The sequence below is a fragment of the Urtica dioica genome, chromosome 6 (assembly GCF_054948205.1).
Source record: "Urtica dioica subsp. dioica isolate 48M chromosome 6, U.dioica_male_clone48M_v1_H2, whole genome shotgun sequence".
NCBI lineage: Eukaryota > Viridiplantae > Streptophyta > Magnoliopsida > Rosales > Urticaceae > Urtica > Urtica dioica.
In genome coordinates, this window is record NC_142761.1 from 42,302,240 (window position 1) to 42,322,945 (window position 20,706).

Here is a 20,706-nt window from a genome sequence, read left to right on the forward strand (position 1 = left end):
TTTCCATAAGATCAGTAGAGAAATAAACGAAATTAAAATAGTTGATTTTATGTATTTAACTGCATACAACATGAGTAATCTTTGAATTAAAGTAGCCGTTCATTGATCTGCTTCTCGAGCTCCTCATTTTCCAGCAAAGGACATTCCCTGATAACCTATTCATGTTCAGTGTCTCCGGACTTGAAAATCTCCAAATATAAAGATGAGTGGTGGATATGGGCAGTAGTCCTTCCTTCGGAAAACACATTATCTCTGAAGAGCCATATATTTTAAACCAAAATATTCGCAAACTTCAAAACTTCATAATAGGAATTCCAGATAAGAAAAAGAAGAATGAAATATTGAGGAATGTGTAGAGCACAAAAAATAACAAAATTCCCAATTTTTTTTTTAATAACAAGTCATGAAGTATATCAGCATTTTCTTTTTTTGTTTTGCTATGAATAGTCATCAATAAGTTCAAAAATAATAATAAAAAAGATTAATAAAGAGGAATGCCTTTGAAAGTGGAAACAGAAAGTAGCATCGAAATTTCTCTTCTTGATATTGCGTCAACGTTAAGCTTCGTTTTGCAGCCAGCAAGATAAAGTTCATAACTGGATGAGATATGAATAACATAAATATGCAGTAAGGCGAACATAGGTGGATGAGATAAAGTTCTTCTTGATATGAATAACATGGCTGGAAAAAAAGTACTTGCCTTAAGGTTATGGACACTACTAATCAAGGAATATATCGTTGGGGCATTTCTTGATCTTCTTCTTGAGCCCATCACTCTGTACCGACAACAAGGGACATCTCTTAATTTGCAAAAGTCACAAGAATCCGGTACAACATGTCGTCCGGGAAAACTCGAACCTCTTGGGAGTTTCGTCGAACAGTTGGGGTGCTTTCTCGAAGAGCTTCGAGTTGTTGTACGCAGCGAGTCTTCCGGCGGGGACGGAGGGTTTTAGGGCTCCGTCGAGGTCGTTCTCGGATCGGAGCTTGGGAGATGGCGGAGATAAGACGAGGAGGCCATTCTAGGAGCTCGCGTTCTTCAGACCCACAACCATGGATGCCTCGGAGCTCGACTCAACCCAGGCCCAGATCGCCGATCTCCACGCCGAGCTCGATGTCGAGCGCATAGCACGAAGGAAGCCTACGAAGGAGCTCAGCGGCGAGTGACGCGTGAGGAAATCGGCGTAGCGCGTGTGCGAGGGCTTGGCGCGAAATGGCGGGAATGAGGAGCGAGTTCTAGGATGAGAGGAAGATGCTGATGATGTGCGAGGTATTGAGAGAAGAGAGGATTCAAATCCAGACCGAAACTGAAAAAGTCTCTGACATTCAGGGCTTAAATGAACAAAAATAAAAACTAAAGGACAAATCGGATATGAATTATTTATCTCTCATAAACTCACTACTAAAAGTGTACAAAAACAATGAACTCAATATTTTAATCCAAAACAATAAAATGACTATTAGATCCGACTATTTCCCATCCCAATAGTCAAAAGTCGACGACCCATCAAACAAGAAAAAACAAAAAAACAAAATTGAAGAAACCGTGTGATATCAATAAAATATAAAAACGAAATTTCTCCCTCTTTTCTTGTGCATAGAAAAAAAAGAGAAATTTCATTTTGTAGACCTAAAAACTATCAAAATATCAAGACTGACAAAGCGGTCGCCGTCGTGACGATCAGGACGGAGATCGCCCCGACCCTCGAAAGAGGAGGAACAAGGGAGGCCAGGCCCCTAACGGTCGCTCCCTCCCCGGGCCGAGACCATCACATGTCGATAGCTTCCGAAAGTTCTCGGCATTTACCCCCCTGAACACTCCGCAAGAGCGGATCCTGGCTTTGCACCGCGACAAGCTAGGAAGCCCCGCTCCTCTCATGAAGGATCCCGCAAAGCGGGACCGAAGCAAGTTCTGTGAGTACCATCAAGACCATGGGCATCTGACGTCCGAATGTTACCAGCTTAAGCGTCAGATTGAGGCCCTCATTCAAGATGGGAATATCCGAAGTCGGACAAAAATACCCTTGCAAGTCCATATATGTATAAAAAGCATCGGATTTTATCGGATTTTGAACACAAATTTTGGGTTGAAGGTCATCGGAAAAATCTGATGAATCTCATCTCGGATTTCCGATGAAATCCGATGATCTCCGATGAGATTCATCGGATTTCATCGGAATCCGATGATCTCCGATGAGATTCATCGGATTTTTTCATGTTTTTTTTAGAAATTCAAACTATGAATTTTTTCCAAAAACGATGCGAAACCCTCAAAATCGAAGCTGAACATATGGGTTATTTGATGAAGAGGATTTAAAAATGAGAGAGGAATATGTGTTATTTGAATTTCAAGGGCATTTTTGTCCGAAAAGTGTCCAAAAGTCAAATTTCGGATATTATTAAATTAAGGGTTATTAAGTTATATAACCACACGGATATAGTGGATTGAGATATAACACACATTTGGTTAATTTCTTGTAAATAGCCAAGTAAACTTATTAACAAATTAATAAAAGCCTTATTTAACACAAGCAAACATATATTTTAGGTAGTTAATAGGCTGCTACGTATGCAAGTTGGCTATTTACAAATTATTTACTAAATGTTGACTAATTTACAATTCCTATAGTTTAGGTGGCTTACGTAGCCAATTTTTTGTTAAATTAATGGGTCTAATCTTGATATTTTGATAGTTTTTAGGTCTATAAAATGAAATTTGTCAAAAAAAAAAAAAGCCGATCTTGCTTTGTGCAACGGATATAAGACACCAAAAGAGAAGCTTCGAAGTTGCATTCTCAGAACTCGAAACACGCTTTGGACACGACTCGGAAAAGGTGAAGATGTGGCGGGAATCTCTAAGAACCACTGCGGATTTATCCCGATTTAATTCGGCAGACGCGAGGTAAATCGTTAGTTATCCGGATTTAACCGAATTTGATAAATGGTTTTGGTTGACGTAAACTAGTTTTCTTCTGTGATGCCCCAATGTGAACAGAGCACTAATTATTCGATTCTTTTCTTGGGCCCGCTGTGGAAAAAACTCAAAAGTCCTTAAATTCGAGACAACTACAGATGAACCCAGCCAAAACAAGACTACACAATTGAGGAAAATACCGCGTGATATGAATACATATCCCAACTTGCAAATTTAAAGAAATTTCCTCTCTTTTTTCTGTGTACATAGAAAAGTTAATATTTTATGCATTGTGGCTTCCTTTATATTCTAGGTACAGCTAAGACAAAACTAGTCACGCACAGAGTCAGTCTTATCTCCGTATTCTTTCTTCTTCTTCATTCCTTTACTATCCTCACATAAAATATCATCGGCGATTCAGAGAGCGATCGAGTTATCACAGATTCTCGGTGGGAAGCTACAAAGCTGCATTTTTAAGAACGCAAAAGGCGCTTCAGAAACGACTGAGAGTTCATCCGCCTGGGATTCAGGGGCCAGGTAAATTGTTAGTAACTAATCACTGAGAATTTGTTTTTGCTGAATTAAGTCGAAATTTTTAGACATATTTTCTGTAGAGGTGTACACGGTCCGGTCCGGTTTAAAACCGGTCAAAAGATCAAATCGAACCGGTTTAAACGGTTTAAAAAAAATTAAACCGGACCGGACCTAACCGGTTAAAACGGTCCGATCTGGTTTGGACCGGACCGTTAGACCGTTTTAAACCGGACCGTTTTATTTTAGCCTATTTTTGTTTATATTTTTCTTAAATAATAACCGATACGGTTTTCTTTTAGACCGTTTTAGACCGGACCGTCTTAGACCGAACCGTTTTAGACATATATTTTTTTTTATTAATTTATTTATTTAAATACTAACCGGTCCGGTCCGGTCAAAACTGCGGTTTAGACTTTTTAGACCGGACCGGACCGTTTAAAAGTTCAGACCGGACCGGACCGATGAAATTTTAAACTGTTTAAAACCGGATCAACGGTCTAAAAACCAACGGTTCGATTCGGTTTACAATTTTACCAGTTTTTTTTTTTTTTTTGCGCCGCTCTAGTAATCGGCGAGAGTATGAAAAATAACAAGACTAAGGGAGCAACTGCTTTTTTATTACAAGAAAGTAAAACAGTACTAAAAGTAAATTAACAAAAGTAGAGGAGCGCACCTAGTAATTTATTATTGTAGGAGTAAACTATAAAAGTTTGATAATTGATGAACCGACAGGAATCCAAAAAAATTCATATTGAAATAAAATGACGTTACAAGCAAGGGCATGCAGTGTGTAAGACACCAAAAGAGAAGCTTCGAAGTTGCATTCTCAGAACTCGAAACACGCTTCGGAAAAGAAAATACGAAGTCATATATAGTATTTAGACATCATCGTTACTTTATCATTTGTTATTTCACGAAAGATAATTTTGGACCCAATCTGTCTTTGGATCCGTCAATAGTAAAATGAAAATAAAAATAAAAATAAAAATCCTAAAACTCGACGACCCATCAAACAACCCAAAACAACGAAGTTGAAGAAACCGTGTGATATCAATTTTTTTTTTTTTTTTTGAGGAAATGTGATATCAATAATTCAAAAGCGAAATTTCTCCCTCTTATCTTGTGCATAGAAAAAAAAGAGCCAATATTGCTTTGTGCTTCCTTTATATATTAAAAAACTAGTCACATGAAAAGTCACACTTTTGTTCTTTTGATGGGAAAATAACACATTTATACCCTGTGTTTTAGTTAAATGTCGAGTTTAACCCTCAGTTTTCAAAAATGTCGAGTTCATACCCTCTGTTTAACTAAAATAACGAAATTATACCTTCTGTTTAACTAAATGACGAAATTATACCCTGAAATGAATAACAGCGTCACAAATCTCCCTTTCATTGATATTAACTCTTATATACGAAAAACCAAATCAAATCTAAATCAGTACCCTAACTTTCAAATTCTCAATTTTGAAAAAAAAATAGTCTTAAATTGAAATTAAATAATAAAACTCGTACCTCCTAAGAAATGATTTTATTCCGTGTTCGAATTGTAACTCTAAATCCTGGATTCTCTGTACGAATATGCGATTTTGATGACTATCAACTATCAATGTTTACCCATTTGCCTCTTTCTGTGTTCTTCGCGATTAAGAGACTGTTGTTTATTTTTTAGTTTTTAAATAAATTACATATATGGCGCGAATGAATAAAGATAATTGGTGTTTATATATAAATATTATAGTCAACGTCAATGAAAAGTCAATAAAAATAATCTTCGTGACACTGTTGTTTATTTCAAGGTATAATTTCGTCATTTTAGTTAAACAGAGGGTATAATTTCGTCATTTTAGTTAAACAGAGGGTATGAACTCGACATTTTTGAAAACTGAGGGTTAAACTCGACATTTCACTAAAACACAGGGTATAAATGTGTTATTTTCCCTTTTTCTTATTCTTCTACTTTCCTTTTACTATCCTCACACAAAATCTAATCTGCGCTTCAGGGAGCGATCGAGATATTGCCGATCTTGATAATCGTCTTCTCACAGATTCTCGGAGGTGTCTGGATGAGCTCAACCATATAGCACATTGCAAGAAGACCTACAAAGTGGACCCCACAAAGCTGCGTTTTCAAGACATCAAAGGCGCTTCAGATCGAGAATCTCTGGAAATCACTGCGAATTAATACGGCTGGGATTTAGGGTCGAGGTAAACTGTTTTACCTTTACATATTAATCGCTGCGAATTTGTTTTTGTTGATGCAGAAACCTGAAGTCGAAATTTTTAAAGATTTTTTCAATGCGTGTATGACAAATAACAAAACTAAGGGAGCAACTGCTTTTTATTACAAGAAAGTAAAACACTACTAAAAGTAAAGTAAAAAAAAAAAAACAAAAGTAGAGGAGCGCCTATTAATTTTTAGTCCATGCTCTCACAAAATTTTTATTCTATTTTTAATATGTTATTTGTTTTTCTTATTTCCATATCCTCATATTTTCTAATTTTATTTTATATTCTTATCACTAATACCTTATAATTAATTTCGTCTTTTAATTTATATTTTCTTTCTTCATGTTGTTCAATAAGTACATAAGAAAATTGCAAGATTCTCATGCTATAAATTTAAGTATGATTATTTCTGGAATTGATTGAAATATGAGTTTCAATCTTTATAATATTAAATTTTATATTTTTTAAAAGTTCTAAACTCATTTACCTTTTAAATATATTTCATATATAATTAAATTCACATCTTAATAAACATTTCAAAATATGTATTTTAATAATTTTAATAAATTTAATATGATTAATCATCAATTTTTTTTTTGTATATTAAAATAGCAAATGTTAATTTTTTATTTTAAGAACATCCACAATCCATCTCTATTTTTCGTCTCTATTTTACATATTTACATCAGTGAACAATATATTTTATATGCACTCCATCTCTATTTTACATATTCTTTAAAGAATATTCTAAATATATCCTCTCCCACTATATTTTTTTATAATTGAGTTTTAACCCATTATTATTTTTATAAATTGTAAATTTGACCAACACCATTAATTTTGTTCATATTAGTTCAAATACATAGATATTATTAATAATCTATCCGAAAATTAAAAAAATTCATTAATTGCACAAATATGATAATATATTAATTGAAAATAGAGTACATAAATTAAAATATTACATCTCATAATAAAAAAAAACACACCACAACATAACTAAATGCATTACATTAATAAAAATAAATAAAACACACCACAAGCTATTAATTGATTAACAAAAACATAAATATAGACTTAAGAATTTGAATATCTCTCCCACAGATGATCTATTAATGCATTACGTAGGGCAAAATGGGCATCTTTGTCTCTGATTTGGCTGTATCTACTCATAAATTGTTGAAACCGAACATCTTCATCAACCACCATTTCAACTTCTGGAGGCGGTGCAGTCTCTTCTTCGATTGGAACACTTAAATCACGCTCGTCTTCGATTATCATATTATGCAAAATGATGCAGGTTGTCATTATGTCATGCAGTATTTCTTTGCGCCAAAAACGTACCGGTCCCGCAATAATAGCAAATCGTGATTGAAGAACTCCAAATGCACGCTCAAAATCATGATACAAGACCCAAATTCTATTTCTGATCCACGCCGACGTGCTTATATTATTCAGGAACAATCACGTATTACACAAAAAATATACGAGGAACAACTACAACAATCTGGTACTTCTAATTCCACGAATGTGTTTGGGACAATATTTGATAATATTGGAGGTTCCGGAAGTGATTTTTAGAGCTATTAGACTTTCATATAAGTCTAAGTAGTTTTGTTTTATTTATTGTGTCTAAAGTCTTTATTTATGCCTTAATCTTTTTTTTTTTATGTAGTATTGTGATTTAAGTTTTTCAATTATGTAATTTTTAAATGTCTTGATGTTTTTTTAATTGTTTATGTAAAATATTGTGATTTATATTGTAGTAATTTTATTTTCATTTTTCAAATATGAGTTGTTTTTTAATTAATAATTTTTAGAATACACTAATTTACAAATAAATACATATAAGTATTAAATTGTAGTTATAAATTAAATTTTGGGCTAATAATATAATTTTTAAAAGTTTGGAGTAAATATAGAGATGAAATAGTGCATCTCCATATTTGGACACACACTATTGCATTCAGCTCCATATTTGAAGAATGGAGAAAAAATTGAAGATGCATTGTGCATGCATCTCTATCTCTATCTAGAGATACATTGTAGATGTTCTAAAGTCGTATTTTTAAATTTTATTCTTATCTCTTAATTAAAAACGATTAATAATTGTTATCGGCGTACACTTATATTTGACAATAACTACACTGACCTGCACGTGGGGCCCACCATGTGCATAGAAAAAAAAGCCAATATTGCTTTGTGCTTCATTTATATTTTAAAAAACTAGTCACATGCAAAGTCACAATCTTGTTCTTTTGTCTTCTTCTTCTTCTACTTTCCTTTTACTATCCTCACACAAAATCTAATCTGCGCTTCAGGGAGCGATCGAAATATCGCCGATCTTGACAATCGTCTTCTCACAGATTCTCGGAGGTGTCTGGATGAGCTCAACCATATAGCACATTGCAAGAAGACCTACAAAGTGGACCCCACAAACATACGGATCTGGGAAGCCACAAAGCTGCGTTTTCAAGACATCAAAGGCGCTTCAGATCGAGAATCTCTGGAAATCACTGCGAATTAATACGGCTGGGATTTAGGGTCGAGGTAAATTGTTTTACCTTTACATAATAATCGCTGCGAATTTGTTTTTGTTGATGCAGAAACCTGAAGTCGAAATTTTTAAAGATTTTTTCAATGCGTGTATGACAAATAACAAAACTAAGGGAGCAACTGCTTTTTATTACAAGAAAGCAAAACACTACTAAAAGTAAAAAAAAAAAAAAAAAAAAAAAGTAGAGGAACGCACCTATTAATTTTATTGTTATAGCAGTAAACTATAAGCTTATATGTTCACATTATAAACTAATTACCTTCCATTTAGTTTGCATAAAAAGTCACGATCTAATAAGCTTTTCGTTATATCAGTTGATATTTTTGGAGGTCGATCAACTTAATCATGGCTTCGTCGAGTACCTCTGTCAAAACATACGATGTCTTCATCAGCTTTCGAGGTACGGACACGCGCTGGGGCTTTACAAAGAGTCTTCACGAAGCTCTGTGCGAGAAAGGAATAAAGGCATTCATTGACGAGGACGATCTCGAGAAAGGAGACCAAATCTCGCCTGTGCTTCTAGAAGCGATCGAGGCATCGGCGATGTCAATAATCGTCTTCTCAGAGAAGTATGCCCAATCTCGGTGGTGTCTGGATGAGCTCAACCACATCGTCCGTTGCATGAAAGAAGATAAACAGCTTGTTTTACCGGTGTTCTACAAGGTGGAGCCCACCAATATACGCCACCAAAAGGGAAGCTTCGAGGTTGCATTTTCACAACATGAACTACGCATCGGACACGACTCGGAAAAGTTGAAGTTGTGGCGGGAATCTCTGAGAACCACTGCGGATTTATCCGGATTTAATTCGGCAGACGCGAGGTAAATTGCTCGTATTTGATATCCTTGATAAATGGTTTTAGTCTTAAGTACAGCTTTTAAATGATTTTTTCTATTATCATTGTGATTATTTAAAACACAAAATTACAAAAGTTTTATTACCCAAAAAGAAAAAAAAAACATTACTAGAGGAGGTCAAATTAGTGGTTATTTAGAGTATATTCGATCCAAATATATTGAAATGCAACACGATACTCCATTTTTTTTTATCTAAATTCTTCATTCTCTCTCTCTCTCTCTCTATATATATATATATATATTTATTATTTTTTATTTTATTTTTAGTCTTAACAACTTTCTATTCATTAATTTGAGGTCAAATTAGTGATTATTTAGAGTATATTCGATCCAAATATTTTGAAATGCAACACAATACTTCATTTTTTTTTTCTAAATTCTTCATTTCTACATATATATATATATATATATATATATATATATATATATTTTTGTTTTTTTTATTATTTTTTTATTTTATTTTTAGTTTTAACAACTTTCTATTCATTAATTATTGTTGACATATATTTAACCTTTATATTTGTATCCAAATATGATAATATATATATATATATATATATATATATATATTAATAGAAACTGAAAAATATATTAAAAAAAGGGGGGAAAAAGAAAGCTTCATCCGAAGCAAAATACAAACTAGATAGCACTTGGCCAATCGTGGGATAAGACAGAGAGGTTAAAGCTCGAAAAATCAGAATTTAGAGTAGATATCCAAAGACTACTCCCGAAAATACTGTCCCAGAGATCTTCGAGGTGGAGATATATAATATTCTATATGAATTTACAAAAATTTTGTGGTTCTCATATAAATACGAAGTCACATGTATATATATATATATATATATATATATATATATATATATATATATATATATATATTGTGTTAATTAGGCTATAATATTGAATGAAGGACGCTATTTCACTAATTCATATAGTTTTTTTTTATTTTTATTATTTCATTAATTTTACAAGATTTAGCTATTTTACAAATCCAAAAATTTTAATTGGCTATTTAGTCGCAAAACCCGGTTTTTAATGCATATTCATTTTACAACGAGTAATAGATGTCTAGTTTTTTTTTTTGGTAATTTAATATTAATAAATATCTTTAGTTACTCATAAGGGTTTTTCAATACTGACCCTAAAAGTATAAAATATTTATATAAAAAAGAAGTATAAAATAATTTAAAATACACTCATTAACTTTGTAAAAAAAAATTCGATGATATGTTTATTGACTACAGATTATTTACATTTTTCAGGTCCGAGTTCGAGTTGATAAAAGAAATTGTTGAATCTGTCATGGAAAAATTAAAAATGATACCTTCTACTTCTATTTATGATACAAATGGTCTTGTTGGAATCGATAACAATTTGCATGTTATAGAGCCATCTTTATGTGTCAACTTAACGAACAAGGACACTCGTGTCATTGGAATTTGGGGAATGGGCGGTATCGGAAAGACGACAATCGCCCGTGTCCTGTACAAGAAATTCTGTAATGGATTCTCTGGTTTCTCTTTCCTTGAAAACGTTAGAGAGGAAGTTACGAAGCACCAATCCTCGGACCTGCAAAAGTGAGTTTTCTCGGAACTGTTGAAAGAGAAGAACTTGACACACGTTACTGATCGCGAAAAGCTTAGACTCCGCCAAAGGAATACTCTTTTGGTCCTTGACGATGTCGATAACGTAAAGCAATTCGACCTCCTGGCCATAGATCGTGAATGCTTCGGTCCAGGTAGCAGAATTGTTGTGACGAGCAGAGATTCACAAGTGCTCAAGTTTATCAAAGCCGACGAAATACACAAAATTGAGGACCTGAGTTTTGGGGAGGCTCGTCGGCTCTTTCTCTCGAAAGCTTTTGGCAAAGAAAGAGATGAATCTCCGGCCAAGAGATACTTGGAGTTGGCGGAGATAATTGTCAAGAAATATGGCAAAGGCAATCCATTGGCTCTCACGGTTTTGGGTCGGCACTTGTATTCAAGGAGCATCGAAGAATGGGAAAGCGAAATGGAGTTACTTGACTCAACTCCAAACCATGAAATCCAAGACATACTGAAAGTGAGCTACGACGGACTGAGCCAGAACAACAAGGACATGTTTCTCGATATTGCCTGCTTCCTTAAAGGTAAAAATGGGAATGAGACCGAGAGAATACTCGGGTACAGATATTCCGGAGTTGTTGCGGGAATCAGTGTTCTCATTGACAAGGCTCTCATAACTGTGGGTAAATATGTTCCGGAGCTACGACGGACTGAGCCAGAACAACTCGTAAGTGTTAATGAGATAGGTCAGATCTGGATGCATGATTTGATCCAAGAAATGGGCCAAGAAATTGTTCGTGGAGAATCAAAGGATCCGGGAGAGCGCAGTAGATTGTGGTCTACATTAGATACTTGCCGTGTCTTGGAAGAGAATCGAGTAAGTCATGCTTATGAATATCAATATCCTTTAAAACTTAATTGCAGTCACACTTTATTATCATATAATAATCAATACGTGGTCATTGTTTTTGTATGAACTGTGATTAGGGGACACAAAAAATTGAAGGAATTTCCTTGGAGGGTGTGACACGATCTGACAGCCCTCTAGCCTTTAAAGAAATGCGCAATCTGTGGTTTCTCAATGTTCAAAATCTTTACTACCAAACCCATTCTTATTTAGACCCTTTAGATTTTGATTTCCTTCCCGATACACTTATATATATCCGATGGAGGGATGGCCCCTTGAAATGCTTGCCAGAGAGTTTTAATCCGAAGAATCTTCGCGAGGTGTGCATTAAAGGTCAGGGCAATTTTGACGGGGTTGGGATCCAGAAATACAAGGTATTGTTTAACACAACAGTTCATATATTCTAGCGCTCAAATTATTGCAATTTGACCCTTCAACCTTTTTTTTTCTAGCGTTCAGCTCCTTGAACTTCCATTCATATTTTCAATACAAAGGGCACATTCCGAATACATAATAAATTTGTAATCCATTTTTTAGAAAGTATCTATTTATTCAACATAAAACGCTAAATAGCTGTTAAATAATTTTTTTTGGGTATAAAATAGTTAGTTATATCACTAAAGTACGCTAGAGAAGTTTGGTATTGGTTCGAATCACAATTTTTTAAAACTTCAAGGTTTAATATCACTACCTTAAGGTACTAAGAAGTGTATTTGGTATTTTCAATCACTTATACTGCCTGACTTATCTCATAAATCACAGTTACTTTTTCATATAGGATTTTCCAAAGTTGGAAGTCTTGATTCTCAATGATTGCGAAGATCTAACGCAATTCCATGACCTCTCTCACGCCTCAAACCTCAAGCACTTGTGTCTCATTAATTGCAGCCTGAGTCAACTCCCTGACCTCTCTTGCAACTCAAATCTCAGGGAGTTGAATCTCACGGATTGCAGCAGCCTGAGTCAACTTCCTGACCTCCCTTGCAACTCAAATCTCGGGGTGTTGAAGCTCACTAGGTGCAGCAAACTGAGTCAACTCCCTAACCTCTCAGGCGCCTCAAATCTCGAGTACTTGGAACTTGATAATTGCAGCAGCCTGAGTCAACTTCCTGACCTCTCTCGCTGCTTAAAACTCAAGTACTTGTTACTCACTAATTGCAGCAGCCTGAGTCAACTACCGGATCTCCCTCGCAACTTCAATCGCATGGACTTGAATCCTAGTAATTACAGCAGAATAAGTCAACTTCCTGACCTCTCTCGCTGCTTAAAACTCGAGAACTTGTGTCTCAATAATTGCAGCAAACTGAGTCAACTCCCTGACCTCTCAGGCGCCTCAAATCTCAGGAAATTGGATCTCACTAATTGCAGCAGCTTGAGTCAACTACCGGATCTCTCTCGCAACTCAAATCTCAAAGACTTGAATCTTAGTAATTGCAGCAGACTGAGTCAACTTCCTGACCTCTCTCGCTGCTTAAAACTAGAAAACTTGTGTCTCACTAGGTGCAGCAAACTGAGTAAATTCCCTGACCTCTCAGGCGCCTCAAATCTCAGGAAATTGGATCTCACTAATTGTAGGAGCTTGAGTCAACTACCGGATCTCTCTCGCAACTCAAATCTCAAGGACTTGTATCTTAGTAATTGCAGCAGCCTGATTCAACTTCCTGACCTTTCTCGCTGCTTAAAACTCAAGTACTTGTGTCTCACTAATTGCAGCAGCCTGAGTCAACTTCCTGACCTCTCTCGCTGCTTAAAACTCAAGTACTTGTTTCTCACTAATTGCAGCAGCCTGAGTCAACTACCGGATCTCTCTCGCAACTTCAATCGCATAGACTTGAATCTTAGTAATTGCAGCAGCTTGAGTCAACTTCCTGACCTCTCTCGCTGCTTAAAACTTGAGAACTTGTGTCTCAATAATTGCAGCAAACTGAGTCAACTCCCTGACCTCTCAGGCGCCTCAAATCTCAGGAAATTGGATCTCACTAATTGCAGCAGCTTGAGTCAACTACCGGATCTCTCTCGCAACTCAAATCTCTATGTGTTGAATCTCACTAATTGCAGAAACTTGAGTCAACTCCCTGACCTCTCAGGCGCCTCAAATCTCAAGGAATTGGATCTCTCTAATTGCAGCAGCCTGAGTCAACTACCGGATCTCTCTCTCAACTCAAATCTCTATGTGTTGAATCTCACTAATTGCAGAAACCTGAGTCAACTCCCTGACCTCTCAGGCGCCTCAAATCTCAAGGAATTGGATCTCTCTAATTGCAGCAGCCTAAGTCAACTACCAGATCTCTCTCTCAACTCAAATCTCTATGTGTTGAATCTCACTAATTGCAGCAGCCTGAGTCAACTTCCTGACCTCTCTTGCTACTCAAATCTCGGGGTGTTGAATCTCAATAATTGCATAAACCTGAGTCAACTCCCTGACCTCTCAGGCGCCTCAAATCTCGAGGAATTGGATCTCACTAATTGCAGCAGCCTGAGTCAACTACCAGATCTTTCTCGCAACTCAAATCTATGGAATTTGGGTCTCATTAATTGCAGCAGCCTGAGTCAACGACTGGATCTCTCTCGCAACTCAAATTGCAGGGACATGAATCTTAGTAATTGCAGCAGCCTGAGTCAACTTCATGACCTCTCTCGCTGCTTAATACTCGAGAACTTGTGTCTCAATAATTGCAGCAAATTGAGTCAACTCCCTGACCTCTCAGGTGCCTCAAATCTCAGGAAATTGGATCTCACTAATTGCAGTAGCCTGAGTCAACTACCGGATCTCTCTCGCAACTCAAATCTCGTGGTGTTGGATCTTAGTAATTGCAACAGCCTGAGTCAACTTCCTGACCTCTCTTGCTGCTTAAAACTCGACTACTTGGGTCTCGATAATTGCAGCAAACTGAATCAACTACCGGATCTCTCTCGCAACTCAAATCTCAGGGACTTGAATCTTAATAATTGTAGCAGCCTGAGTCAACTTCCTGACCTCTCTCGCAACTCAAATCTCATGATATTGCGTCTTACTAATTGCAGCAGTCTGAGTCAGCTTCCTGACCTCCCTTGCAACTCAAATCTCGGGGTGTTGATTATCACTAATTGCAGCAACCTGAGTCAACTTCCCGACTTCTCTCACAACTAAAATCTCAAGTACTTGGATCTCACTAATTGCAGCAGCCTGAGTCAACTCTCGGATCTCTCCCCCAACTCAAATCTCGGTAAAAGTGCTGCTTTGAAACCAAAGTTAAAAAGGTATCTGTGGTTCTCTTTAAATCAATATTTTTATATTTTTTTGTTAGTAATATCTGGTCAGAATATGTTTATTTTTTTTTACTTGTACTCTCACACTAAAGTTTATAGTCAAAGTATTAAAAGTGAAAAAAGAAAATTAACAAATAAAAAAAAAAAAAAAACTGTTTCATCAGTATTCATAATTTTGGCTTTTATATATAATTAAAACTAGAAAGTTTGATACAAGTTCAACGACCAATGTCTATTCAGATTAGTGTCCACAATTCTGTTAATTATATAAATGTCCTGTCTTTCTCTTTGCTAGATCTGAAAAAATCTTAGCATATTATATAGACCACCATTTTCAATAAATTTGCCAACACTGCGAACTGCGAAGGTCTGAACGGGACAATTATTTTGATACAAATGAAGATATAGTTCTAAATACGTGGTATATATTTTTTTTATTAACGGCGGGGAAAAAATAACAATTAAAAAAAGGGACTTTTTTTATAATTTTTAAACATGCGATTATTTTCATTTTGTTATCTGGAAATAATAGTATATCTCTAATTTTGTGAACAGACATGCTTCGGTCCTTTAAGGCCTAGAGTCACTTACTATTCTAGTTTCTAATTAAACACTCATTGTCTGTGTGTCACCATCTGAAGTAACAGATTAAGCCCTTCGATGTTTACGCGATTGTTGATCCTTTGCATGGAAGCAAACTTTTGTTCCCTTGAGCTCTTGATGCTGAGGTATTTCCAGTGGAATTATTCGATACTATGGTTTCTGGAGATCGGGAATGGTATTCCAGGTAAGCTCCCTGACTGTTAATGTGGTGGTGGTGTTGTCGAGAGAAAAAGACAAGAGGGGAGAGAGTGAAAAAAAGTTTGAAAGAAGGGTGAAAAAAAAACATCAAAAAGTTTTTCTCATTTTGTTCACAAAAAATAAATACAACTTAGAAAAATTTTCTAAGTTAAAAAAAGTGAGTAAGAAACCAAACAGCTTTTTTACGTTATTTGACTTTACTGTTGGAATGAATAAAGCAGAAACAAGTAGGCCCAAAATATCTCGTTTGTTACTGTTATATGAAAAACTATGTTAATTATATCTTGATCCGAAAAGGACTAATTAAAAGTTAAATAGCTTTATTTTATTTTATGGCCGTTCTAGAAATATGACAAAAAGAAAAATTTATTTTTTTATTTTAGTTCATGTTTGCTTAACTTTAGGAATATAGCCAAACGGGATAAGAAAAAAAAAGTCCAATTTACCCTTAACTATCTTTCCTACATTTTTTTTTCTTCATAAAAACTTCAAGAAACCATATATATCTCATATGAACTTGAAATTGAGTGATTTCAAATCTTACGGATTCGTGACGCTGAGATCCATTGTGTTTGATGAAAAATCATGTTTCATGCCATAAATGTAGAAAAATCACATTATTGCCTTAGATGTAAAAAAATCACGTTATTGCCTTAGACATGGAAAAAATCGGTCAATATAAACATGATGCAACAATATCATAAACATCTCTAATGCAAAATATTGTAAAAACCATGTATTTACACAAAAAAAGACCCTTACTCATTAATAAAAATAAATAGTAAAAGTTGTATATAAAGCTAAAACAAACATTTTATAAATGCATTTAGCCAAGTTACCGGAACAAACTTGTATAGCGTTTGTTTGTTTTTTGAGAAATCGTCTAATTTGCCACCAATTTTATAACATTTTTCCACTTTTCACCAAAATGTTAATTTTTCTCAAAATGTCACCATCTATGTTTGTCCTTCACTATTAGATGTCAACATTATTGACATAGATGGTGAGATTTTGGGAAAAATTAACCTTTTCGTGGAACGTGAAAAAATGTAACAAAATTTGTGGGAAATTAGGTAATTTCTCTTGTTTTTTTTAAGTTGGTCAAATGACAGATATATATGTAATTTCGTTTTTATTTTATTTTGCTGCTGTGGATGAAAAAATAAATAAAAATGAAAAAGAAAATTAAAGAAGCGTATGGAGCTAAAAATTTAGGGTTGAACGACTCTCGTTTCGGGTTGATACAGTTTCTATTTCGATCCCTAATGACGGCGAATCGGAGGCCAAAGCTTCCGGAACTATCACAACTATCATTTCTTCTTGACAGAGTTCTTGAAGAAGCTTCAAGAGACGATGATGAGCTCCGAGCTGTTCTCCGCTGTTCTCGGAGATAGCATTGGAAAACCCGAGCTTATGAGGAAAAAAGGTAATTAATATTATTATTTGTCAAATAATTATTAGTCCAAGAATAGAAAGGCATGTAAAAACTTGTTTTTTTCATCATCAAATGCCGAGGTTTTATCCTGAATTCATTTTGAATTTCACTTTTTTTTTCCTATTCCAGTAGGGTTATTTCTGTTTGCTATTGGATTTTTATTTGTTATTTATTTTTTATTATTTTTTAAAAGAAGTGTTTTATTTATGAGAAATTGCCCAATTTGCCACCATTTTTATAATTTTTTCCCACTTTCCACCAAAAAACTAATTTTTCCCAAAATGTCACCATCTACGTTGCTTCACTATGAGATGTCAATATTGTTGACATAGATGTCAACAATGTTGACATCTCAGTGGCATTTTGGGAAAAATTAGTCTTTTGGTGGAAAGTGGGAAAAAATTATAAAATTGGTGGCAAATGGGGCAATTTCTCTTTATTTATTTATTAGGGTAATTTAGCAACGTAGTCAATTTCAAATATGGTTTTAAGGATTTAGCCAACGTTTGGTAAATTTTGCAATCTAGCCATTTACAGAAATAAACGGTTAGAAAATATCAAAAATACCCTTATGCAACACAAATCATAGAAACCAATTACTAGCCAACGTTTCAAGCAGTCAACACTTATCACGTGTAAAATAAACGAAAATTAATTGAAATTAACCCAAGAAAACAACCAACTACTAGCCAAAGTTTCAACTAGACAAAACTTATCGCGTGTAAAATAAACGAAAATTAACTTAAATTAACTGAAATAATGGATTACGCATATTTACAAATCAACTAATTAAACTATAAAAAAGAAAATAAAATATTATGGACTATTAAAAGTTGACGTGCATTCTTTTTTTTTTAAGGAAAAAAGTTGACGTGTATTAATTGCATTATTTGGACGATCAAAACGTTGGCCACATGTTGATGTTAGTCGATTTTAATAGAGGGTAATCTAGTAAATTGCTAAATGAATAATAAAGACACGTCATCATTTGTGACTAGATTTGAAACTTAGGTGAAACGTTGGCTAGATTGCAATAACAACGTTTCAAGTGGCTTAGTCCCACTAATTTTTCTATTTATTATTGAAAATTAAAAATCGAATTACAAACTAGCTAATTCTACACGCCAATCCAGAGACTTTAGGAAAACCAGAACAAGAAAGCATGAAATTGAAATAAATTACAACAGAGCTGAAGAACAATAAAGGGTTCGATTGTCTTGGGCAAATTAAGTGTTAAAATTCCTCCATCTAATCTTCACACACACACTAGTATTTTCTACATTTTCTCAATATATCATACCATATTTAGATGAATTACTTAGATGACATTGTTTTATAATTTATAAAAATTAATTTCTCTGCAGAGTCGACCCAGACACATCTGATCATTTCACCATTGATGTGCTTCTCAACTGCTTCATGGTCTTTAGTTCAGAGTGAGATAACTGATTTCATCACCTTTAATTTTCCCGTCTTGTCAAACATTAACTTTTTTTTGTTATGAAGATAAGTCCGAAAATTGGGTGATTAGAAAGAAGCATGAGAAATCCGGAGTTGGATACAAGTAGTTTAAAATATATTCTAGGGACATAAAAAAGTCGAGATTTTTATGATTTGTTGCCACCTTTATATTCTAGGGACAGCCAGGGAAAAAAACTAGCCTCACACAAAGTCACAATCTTGGTATCGGTGGATATTTTTGGAGGTTGAGTTATGGCTTCTTCGAGCAATTCTGTAAAAAAAAATACAATGTTTTCATCAGTTTTCGAGGGAAGGATACACGCAGAGGCTTTACAAGCATTCTTTACAGTGCTTTGTACGACAAAAGAATAGAGATCTTCATAGACTCGGATGATCTCGACAAAGGGGACGAAATCTCGCCTGTGCTTTTGGGAGCGATCGAGGCATCGATGATCTCGATTATCGTTTTCTCATGCTGAATCTTGGTGGACCCCACAAACATACAGCACGAACGGGGAAGCTTCGGAGATGCATTTTCACAACACGAAATACGATGCGGAAACGAGCCGGAAAAGTTGGACAAGTGGAGAAAATCTTTGACAGCCACTGCGGATTTATCCGGCTGGGATTCGACAGAGGCAAGGTAAATTGCTATAGTTTTTTTTTTTTTACCTGTACATATTTTTTTGTTAATAAATTGTTTATGCGGACATAAACCTGGAGTCAGACTTTGCAGATGATATTTTCTTTTTCATTTTAATTTGTGATTAACTACAATTTGGTTTATTTACATATACAGTTCCGAATCCAGCTTAATCAAAGATATTGTTGATTTCGTCACAAAGAAGCTAAGAGAGCGTATATCTTCTTGTGATTATACGGAAGGCCTGATTGGATTTGGAAACAATATGCAAAAGATTGAGTCAGTGTTGTTACTAATTTTAACCGAACACTAAAATACGATTCTATTCACTTTACAAAACACTCATCTTTTTATAGTAACTTTTTCCTACAACAAAGTCTAAAAACTCTATTTTTTTAACACACAAAACAATACTTAACTAACCATTTAGATTATCTTTTCCGTTATAATTTGTGATTGTGAAAACTAAAAACTAGGGATAGCCCGATTAGTAATTTTCTGGCAGAAAAATGAAAAGTGATCTACTGTACGTAATATCATCATATATACAAACAAAGCACTCGAAAAAAAAAAATACATGTAGTTCCGTCCCTGGTCACTGAGCGTGTCAAAAGTAGTTAATGTCATGATTATTGACTACAGTGGTTTATTTATATTCCTCAGCTCTGAAGCCCTATTTGTCGAAGATATCGTTAAAGATGTGACAGAGAAACTATGAGAATGTATATCTTCTAGTGATTATACGAAGGATCTAATTGGAATTGAAAAGAATACGCAGAACATTGAGTCATTGTTAGGCATCGGCTCAAAGGACACTCGTGTCATCGGAATTTGGGGAATGGGTGGCATCGGAAAGACGACACTCGCCCAAGTCTTGTTCAACAAATTCTCTTCTCAATTCTCAGGTTCTTATTTCCTTGAAAACGTCAGCGAGGAAGTGAAGAATAATCACCGACCCTCAGACTTGAAACCGAGAGCTTTTTTAGAACTATTGAAAGAGAGAGACTTGAGACTTGTTACATATTCCGAAAAAAGGAAAGACTCCGGCGCCTGAATGTCCTTTAAGTCCTTGATGACATCGATGATGTGGAGCAATTTGAACTTCTTAACATAGATTGTTCAGGGTTTGGTCCAGTAGCAGAATTGTTGTTACGAGCAGAGATTCGCAAGTACTAAGAAATATCAAAGCCGAAATACTCGAAATTAAGGAACTGAGTAACAGCAACGTTCATCAGCTCCTTTCCTTGAAAGCGTATTCCCAATAAAGAATCTCCGGCCAAGGAATATACTCTGAGTGAGTTAGTGACAACAATGGTTGAAAAATATGGCAAAGGCAATCCGTTGGCTCTCACGGTTTTGGGCCGGTACTTGTATTCAAGGGGCATCGAAGAATGGAAAAACAATATTGAAAGTGAGCTAAAAGGGACTGAGTAGAGACCACATGGGCATATTTCTCGATATCGCATGCTATTTTAAAGGTATAGATAGAAATTCTACGCAGACAATACTCGGGTATAAATATGAGAAAGTGGTTATGGGAATCAGCGTTCTCATTGGCAAGGCCCTCATAACTATA

At 35.1% G+C, this 20,706-nt stretch overlaps 1 long non-coding RNA gene and 1 pseudogene across 2 annotated transcripts in view; both read left to right on the plus strand.

Moving 5' to 3' along the window:
• The first annotated feature begins 3,261 nt into the window (after nt 1-3,261).
• Nucleotides 3,262-20,706, plus strand: part of LOC149394337 (uncharacterized) — an 84,785-nt gene continuing 67,340 nt past the window's right edge. Inside the window, exon 1 of the long non-coding RNA XR_016299728.1 lies at nt 3,262-3,448. This is a non-coding gene — a long non-coding RNA (uncharacterized LOC149394337). The remainder of the gene's footprint in view (nt 3,449-20,706) is intronic.
• On the plus strand, nt 7,842-17,025 carry LOC149394338 (TMV resistance protein N-like; annotated as a pseudogene). Its single transcript, XR_016299744.1, has 8 exons — nt 7,842-8,223; nt 8,545-9,051; nt 10,353-11,325; nt 11,386-11,511; nt 11,622-11,915; nt 12,551-12,731; nt 12,870-13,973; nt 16,919-17,025. The product of XR_016299744.1 is annotated as a TMV resistance protein N-like (transcript).